The following is an 8,930-nucleotide window of genomic DNA, read 5'->3' as shown; positions in this document are numbered from 1 at the left end:
ATGCCCAACCATCCTCTGCTACATATGCAGTGGAGCCATGGGTCTGTCCTTGTGTACTCTTTGGGTAGTGGTTTAGTCCCTGGGAGCTCTGGTTGGTTGGTATTGTTCTTATCGGGTTGCAAACCCCTTCAGCTCCTTCAATCCTTTCTCTAACTCCTCCAACAGGAACTTTATTCTCAGTTCAATGGTTGACTATGAGCATTCACCTCTGTATTTGTCCTGCTCTGGCGGAGCCTCTCAGGAGACATCTATATCAGGCTCTTGTCAGTATGCACTATTTGTCATCAGCAATATTGTCTGGGTTGGTGGTTGAATGTATATAGGCTGGATCCCCAGGTGGGGCAGGCTCTGAATGGTCATTCATCCAGTCTTTGTTTCAAACTTTGTCTCCACATCTCCTCCTATGAGTATTTTTGTTCCCCCTTCTAAGAAGGACTAAAGCATCCACACTTTTGTCATCCTTCTTCTTTTTTTATTATTATTATTTTTTTCATTATTAACTTGAGTATTTCTTATATACATTTCGAGTGTTATTCCCTTTCCTAGTTTCCGGGCAAACATCCCCCTCCCCCCTCCCCTTCCTTATCGGTGTTCCCCTCCCCACCCTCCCCCCATTGTCCCCCTCCCCCCAACAGTCTAGTTCACTGGGGGTTCAGTCTTAGCAGGACCCAGGGCTTCCCCTTCCACTGGTGCTCTTACTAGGATATTCATTGCTACCTATGAGGTCAGAGTCCAGGGTCAGTCCATGTATAGTCTTTAGGTAGTGGCTTAGTCCCTGGAAGCTCTGGTTGCTTGGCATTGTTGTACATATGGGGTCTCGAGCCCCTTCAAGCTCTTCCAGTTCTTTCTCTGATTCCTTCAACGGGGGTCCTATTCTCAGTTCAGTGGTTTGCTGCTGGCATTCGCCTCTGTATTTGCTGTATTCTGGCTGTGTCTCTCAGGAGCGATCTACATCCGGCTCCTGTCGGTCTGCACTTCTTTGCTTCATCCATCTTGTCTAATTGGATGGCTGTATATGCATGGGCCACATGTGGGGCAGACTCTGAATGGGTGTTCCTTCAGTCTCTGTTTTAATCTTTGCCTCTCTCTTCCCTGCCAAGGGTATTCTTGTTCCCCTTTTAAAGAAGGAGTTAACCATTCACATTTTGATCATCTGTCTTGAGTTTCATTTGTTCTAGGCATTTAGGGTAATTCAAGCATTTGGGCTAATAGCCACTTATCAATGAGTGCATACCATGTATGTCTTTCTGTGTTTGGGTTAGCTCACACAAGATGATATTTTCCAGTTCCAGCCATTTGCCTACGAATTTCATAAAGTCATTGTTTTTGATAGCTGAGTAATATTCCATTGTGTAGATGTACCACATTTTCTGTATCCATTCCTCTGTTGAAGGGCATCTGGGTTCTTTCCAGCTTCTGGCTATTATAAATAAGGCTGCAATGAACATAGTGGAGCACGTGTCTTTTTTATATGTTGGGGCATCTTTTGGGTATATGCCCAAGAGAAGTATAGCTGGATCCTCAGGCAGTTCAATGTCCAATTTTCTGAGGAACCTCCAGACTGATTTCCAGAATGGTTGTACCAGTTTGCAATCCCACCAACAATGGAGGAGTGTTCCTCTTTCTCCACATCCTCGCCAGCATCTGTTGTCCCCTGAGTTTTTGATCTTAGCCATTCTCACTGGTGTGAGGTGAAATCTCAGGGTTGTTTTGATTTGCATTTCCCTTATGACTAAAGATGTTGAACATTTCTTTAGGTGTTTCTCAGCCATTCAGCATTCCTCAGCTGTGAATTCTTTGTTTAGCTCTGAGCCCCATTTTTAATAGGGTTATTTGTTTCCCTGTGGTCTAACTTCTTGAGTTCTTTGTATATTTTGGATATAAGGCCTCTATCTGTTGTAGGATTGGTAAAGATCTTTTCCCAATCTGTTGGTTGCCGTTTTGTCCTAACCACAGTGTCCTTTGCCTTACAGAAGCTTTGCAGTTTTATGAGATCCCATTTGTCAATTCTTGATCTTAGAGCGTAAGCCATTGGTGTTTTGTTCAGGAAATTTTTTCCAGTGCCCATGTGTTCCAGATGCTTCCCTAGTTTTTCTTCTTCTATTTTTTCTATCTTTTCTTGCTTCTATTTCCTTAGGAGTTATGGGGTTGTTTAACTGGTTTATCTGTTCCTGATTTAACTTCGGTACCTGGTATCTGTCCAGGAACTTGCCCATTTCCTGCAGATTTTCAAGTTTTGTTGAATATAGGTTTTTATAGTAAGATCTGATGATTTTTTGAATTTCCTCCGAATCTGTAGTTATGTCTCCCTTTTCATTTCTGATTTTGTTAATTTGGACACACTCTCTGTGTCCTCTCGTTAGTCTGGCTAAGGGTTTATCTATCTTGTTGATTTTCTCAAAGAACCAACTTTTGGTTCTGTTGATTCTTTCTATGGTCCTTTTTGTTTCTACTTGGTTGATTTCAGCTCTGAGTTTGATTATTTCCTGCCTTCTACTCCTCCTGGGTGTATTTGCTTCTTTTTGTTCTAGAGCTTTTAGGTGTGCTGTCAAGCTGGTGACATATGCTCTCTCCTGTTTCTTTCTGCAGGCACTCAGAGCAATAAGTTTTCCTCTTAGCACAGCTTTCATTGTGTCTCATAAGTTTGGGTATGTTGTACCTTCATTTTCATTAAATTCTAAGAAGTCTTTAATTTCTTTCTTTATTTCTTCCTTGACTAGGTTATTATTGAGTAGAGCATTATTCAACAGCCATGTATATGTGGGCATTCTTTCCTTACTGTTATTAAAGACTAGCTTTAGCCCGAGTTGGTCTGATAGGACATGTGGGATTATTTCTATCTTTCTGTATGTGTTGAGGCCTGTTTTATGACCAATTATATGGTCAATTTTGGAGAAAGTACCATGAGGAACTGAGAAGAATGTATATCCTTTTGTTTTAGGATAGAATGTTCTATAAATATCTGTTAAGTCCATTTGGTTCATGACTTCTCTTAGTCTGTGTATGTCTCTGTTTAATTTCTGTTCCCATGACCTGTCCATTGATGAGAGTGGGGTGTTGAAATCTCCTACTATTATTGTGTGGGGTGCAATGTGTGCTTTGAGCTTTAAGGGTTTTTTTTTTGTATGTAGGTGCCCTTGTATTTGGAGCATATATATATTTAGGATTGAGAGTTCATCCTGGTGGATTTTTCCTTTGATGAATAAGAAGTGTCCTACCTTATCTTTTTTTATGACTTTTGGTTGAAAATTGGTTTTATTCCATATTAGAATGGCTACTCCAGCTTGCTTCTTCAGACTGTTTGCTTGAAAATTTGTTTTCCAGGCTTTCACTCTGAGGCAGTGTCTGTCTTTGTCTCTGAGGTGTGTTTCCTGTCAGCAGCAAAATGTTGGTTCCTCATTGCGTATTCAGTTTGTTAATCTATGTCTTTTTATTGGGGAGTTGAGTCCACTGATGTTGAGAGATATTAAGGAATAGTGGTTATTGCTTCCTGTTATATTCGTGTTTCCAGTGAGATTATATTTCTGCTTGTCTTCTCTTTGTTTTGTTGCAAAACGATTAGTTTCTTGCTTTTTCTAGGGTGTAGCTTGTCTCCTTATGTTGGGCTTTGCCATTTATTATCCATTGTAGGGCTGCATTTTTAGAAAGATATTGTGTAAATTTGGTTTTGTCATGGAATATCTTGGTTTCTCCATCTATGTTAATTGAGAGCTTTGCAGGATACAGTAACTTTGGATGGCATTTGTGTTCTCTTAGGGTCTGTATGACATCTGTCCAGGATCTTCTGGTTTTCACAGTCTCTGATGAGAAGTCTGGTATAATTCTGATAGGTTTGCCTTCATATGTTACTTGACCTTTTTCCCTTACTGCTTTTAAAATTCTTTTCTTGTTTTGTGCATTTGGTGTTTTGACTATTATGTGATGGGAGGAGTTTCTTTTCTGGTCCAATCTATTCGGAGTTCTATAGGCTTCTTTTATGTTCATGGGCATCTCTTTCTTTAGGTTATGTAAGTTTTCTTCTATGATTTTGTTGAAGACATTTACTTGTCCTTTGAGTTGGGAGTCTTCACTCTCCTCTATACCTGTTATCCCTGGGTTTGATCTTCTCATTGATTCCTGGATTTCCTGTATGTTTTGGGCCAGTATCTTTTTCTGTTTTACATTATTTTTGACATTTCTCAATGATTTCTATGGAATCTTCTGCTCCTGAGATTCTCTCTTCTATCTCTTGTATTCTGTTGGTGATGCTTGTATCTACGGTTCCTTCTTTCTTCCTTTGGTTTTCTATATCCAATGTTGTCCCCCTTTGTGCTTTCTTTATTGGTCCTATTTCCATTTTTAATTCATTCACCTGTTTGTGTTTTCCTGTATTTCTTTCAGGGATTTTTGCATTTCCTCTCTATAGGCTTCTGCTTGTTTATTTGTGTTTTCCTGCATTTCTCTAAGGGAGTTCTTTATGTCTTTCTTGAAGTCCTCCATCATCATGATCAAATGTGATTTTAAATCTAGATCTTGTTTTTCTGGTGTGTTTGGATATTCATTGTTTGCTTTAGTGGGAGTATTCGTCTCCGATGATGCCATGTAGTCTTGGTTTCTGTTACTTGGGTTCCTGTGCTTGCCTCTTGCCATCACGTTGTCTCTGGTGTTACCTTGTTTTGCTATTTCTGACAGTGGTTATACCGTCCAATAGGCCTATGTGTTAGGAGTGCTATAGACCTGTTTTCCTGTTCTCTTTCAGCCAGTTGTGGAAAAAGAGTGTTCTGCTTTCAGACATGTAGTTGTACCTGTCTACTGGTCTTCAGGTGTTCCTGTAGCTGTGTGTACTGAGTCCACCAGGAAGGTCACTTGGATCAGAAAAGTTGGTCTTACCTCTGGTCTCAGGCCTTGAGTCTCTTCTCAGATCCAGGTTTCAGTTCTCCATGAGGGCAGCAACCAGAAGGGCCTGCCCCGACTTCGCTGGGGACCCTGTGCACAGGGGGCCCAGTTGTCACTAGGCGTTTTCCTCTAGAGTCAGAAATGTGGGCAGAGAATAGTCTCCTCTGGCTTCCCAGGCATGTCTGCCCCTCTGAAGGTCTGGGTCTCTCTCCCTTGGGGTTTGGCAGCACTGAGCTGTGGGCCGGGATCAGCAAGGTTCTGGCTTCAGCTAAAAACTGGAAGTGCCCAGTCCCATAGGAATTTTGCCTTTGTGAGTCCTGAGTCCAACAGGCTGGTGACTTGGAGCAGAAAAGTTGGTCTTACCTCAAGGTTTGATCTTCTCAATGTGTCCTGAATTTCCTGAATGTTTTGTGCTAGGGACTTTTTCTGTTTAACATTATCTTTGACAGGTGTGTCAATGTGTTCTATGGTATCTTCTGCTCCTGAGACTCCCTCTTCTATCTCTTGTATTCTGTTGGTGATGCTCGCATCTATGACTGCTGATCTCTTCCATAGGTTTTCTATCTCCAGTGTTGTCTCTCTTTGTGCTTTCTTTATTGTTTCTATTTCCATTTTTAACTCTTAGATGGCTTTGTTCATTTTCTTCTCCACTTTGGTTGTTTTATTCCAGTAGTTCTTTAAGGGATTTTTGTGTTTCCTCTTTAAGGGCTTCTACTTGTTTACTTGTGTTGTCCTATATTTCCATAAGAGAGTTATTTATGACCTTCTTAAATTCCTCAATCATCATGATATGTGTTTTAAAATCTGGATCTTGCTTTTCCTGTATGTTTGAATATCCAGTGTTTGCTTTGGTGGGAGAACTGGGCTCTGATAATGCCCAGTAGTCTTGGTTTCTGTTGCTTGGGTTCCTGTGCTTGCCTCTCACCATCAGGTTGTCTCTAGTGTTAGCTTGTCTTGCTGTTTCTGATGGTGGCTTGACCTTCCTGTGGACCTGTGTGTCAGCACTCCTTTAGACCTGTCTTCCTGTTTTCTTTCAACCAGTTATGGTAACAGAGTGTTCTGCTCTCAGGTCTGTAGTCACTCCTGTGGGCTGGCTTTCAGCTCTCTGTGAGGGCAGCAATCAGATGCATCCTGCCCCTGCTGCTCATAGGTCCCTGTGTGCAGGGGCCACAGATGATACTAGGGATTTTCCTCTTGAGTTGGGAATGTAGGCAGAGAGTAGTTTCCTCTGGTTTGACCTGAGTGTCTGTACTTCTGAGGGTCTAGCACTCCCCTAACCCCAAGGGATTTGGGTGCAGGGAGCTGTTTGACTGGTTCAGTTCAGATCTGGGGCAAGATAAGGACCACAGGGCTCCTTCAGCTTGACTGCTCCTATATTACTGTGTCTAGAGGCACTATGCAGTTTCCCCTGGGCCAGGAATGTGGGCAAAGGTGGCCAGAAGTGGCAGTCTGTCTTGTCCTGCAGTCTCAGGATTACCCACACTTTTGGGTGTTCAGCTCTCTCTCCCATGAGATTTGGGAGCAAGGAGCTGTGGGCCAGGATCAGAGAAATTTGGGCCACAGCCAGAAACCAAAAGTGCCCCATCCCAGAGGATTTCTGCCTTTGTGTGTCTTGAGTCAAACAGGCAAGTCACTTGGAGCAGAAAAGTTGGACTTATCTCTGCTCTCAGGCATGTAGTCACTCCTGTCAGCTGACTTTCAGCTTTCTGTGAGGGTAGCAACTGGAAGGGTCCTGCCTCTACTGCTCCTAGGTCCCTGTGTGCAGGGGGCACAGATGGTGCTAGGCATTTTTCAACACATCTCTTTCTTAACATCATGTGCTTTCTTTTTTAAAACTTTTAACTGACTTCATCCATTCAGTGTGGTCATGGGATCTTGGGTCTGAAGCCATTACCTAGGGAGTGTGTAGTCAGCCTGGGTCCCAGAGCTCTAAAGAAAATGCCTCTCCTCACATAGTAGCCATCAAATGCCAATGTATAACTGCGACTTCGGGAACTTCTCTCTAATCTCTCCTTGGTGTTTAAACAATATAATAATAATAATAATTATAATGATAATAATGTCATCATTTTAATCATTATTTTGGTTTATAGAGACAGAGTTTTTCTTTGTAGCCCATTTTCATACAATATGTCTCTCTGTCTCTCTCTGTCTCTCTCTCCTCTCTTTCTCTCTCTCTCTCTCCTCTCTCTCTCTCTGTCTCTCTCTCTCTCTCTCTCTCTCTCTCTCTCTCTCCTCTCTCTCTCTCTCTCCTCTCTCAAAAACAAAAACAAAGAATCAAAAACAAAATTGACTGTCATGACACTCCATATGGATTCTAGGAACTGAACCTGGATCCTTTGAAAGGGCAGTAAGTGCTCTTAATGGATGAGACATCTACTGAGTCCCTCAAAATTCTTTTCTTTTTTTATTTTCTATATTTTAACATTTTACATGAATGAATATATGTGTGCCAAACTTGTGGCTGTTTCTGCTGGAAGTCAGAAGAGTGAGTCAAATCTCTTGGAACTGGAGTTACAGACAGTCCTGAGCCAACATGGGGATGCTGGGAACTAAACCTAGGCCCTCTGCAAGAGCAATAAGTGCTCTTAACCACTGACCCATCTTTCTAACCTGTCATGTTTTTTAATTAATTCTTTAAAAAAGTCATGCAATGTACTTTGATCATTCCTCAGTCCTCTCCAATTGCTCCCTGAAAATTTAATGATTTCATTGGTTTTGAACAACTGGAAGTAATTTTAATTGGCATTTCTGTGATTAAGAAGAATGGTGGCCACCTTATTCTCAAAAAAAATATGTATGAGAGATTTGTCTGCATGTACACCTGCATGCCAGGAAAGGGTATCAGATCTCTTTGTAGATGGTCATGAGCCACCATGTGGTTTCTGGGAATTAAACTCAAGATGTGTAGAAGAGAAGACAATGTTCTTAACCACTGTGGCATCTCACCAGCACATGGATGACAAACACTTTACACATAATTCTTAGCCACTTTCATTTCTGCTGTGAGACCTCACTGTTTAGAGCCATATTTCAGTTTTTGCTACTATGACTTTTTTCTACAAACTATATAGTTTGTAACTGTATTCTAAAGACTTAAATTTGTATCTACAGAAAAACTCTAATGCCTCATCAAAGAAGATTGTTTTGCCTCCGACAAAGGCTACTGTAGAGATCCGCAACTTGTAAAAAGGCAGAAACTGACAATGGGATGTCCATTGATACAATGCAATCCTTACCTCTAAATCTCAGATACCACATTGGAAGAGGAGTGTGACCGATTGTAAGTCCCAGAAGACTAGAATAGTTACTGCGATGTATGACAGGGAAGCTGCAACTATGAAATCACAACTATATGGTTGCCCAAATGATACCTGCATAATTCCAGCACCAGTGGAGATGCCAACATGGGTGGGGGCAATTTGACAAGACCTCACCCCCAAATGAAGAGCTACAGGAAATCAATGGCTGCTGATAGAAGAGAAATCAGTAAAAAGCCCCTGAGAGTTTATCCAGCCTTAAGTAGTCAGCCTTAGAAACAGATACAAACAAAACTAACAGGATCCAGTAGTTCACATATAAATTTAGTGTGTAATGGGTATGTATAAATGTATGTGAATATTAGTAATAATTACAAAAGAAGAGGTCATGAGTTTGAGAAAGTGTAGGAGTGATGGGAGAGGGTGAGGGCCCAAGAGGGAGATAGAAATACTGTAATGTTTTACTAGAATTTTCTGGGCAGACAATCTACCAGAATTCAAGTATGAACACAAAAAGTTGTGTTTAGTTGCCAGCAGTTGAAGAAGATCTTAATTTGGATTATGTAAGGAAATATTCACCCCAGATAGTGAAGTCTATAAGACATCAAAGGATTGCAGTCAAGGGCAGATTGTTGAAAATGGTTTCTTTGGATTCATTACAAAAATATTGATGAGCAGACCCAGAAAAATAAGTGCAAGTTCTCTAAAACTAAAAACATACTAAAATAGTAAAAACAATTTTTGTTAACTCAAAGTCAGCTATAGTACAAGGACATGCATTGGATAACTGCTAGT

Source organism: Rattus norvegicus, chromosome 1 (genome assembly GCF_021556685.1).
Source record: "Rattus norvegicus strain SHRSP/BbbUtx chromosome 1, alternate assembly SHRSP_T2T, whole genome shotgun sequence".
NCBI lineage: Eukaryota > Metazoa > Chordata > Mammalia > Rodentia > Muridae > Rattus > Rattus norvegicus.
This window is presented reverse-complemented; position numbering follows the sequence as displayed.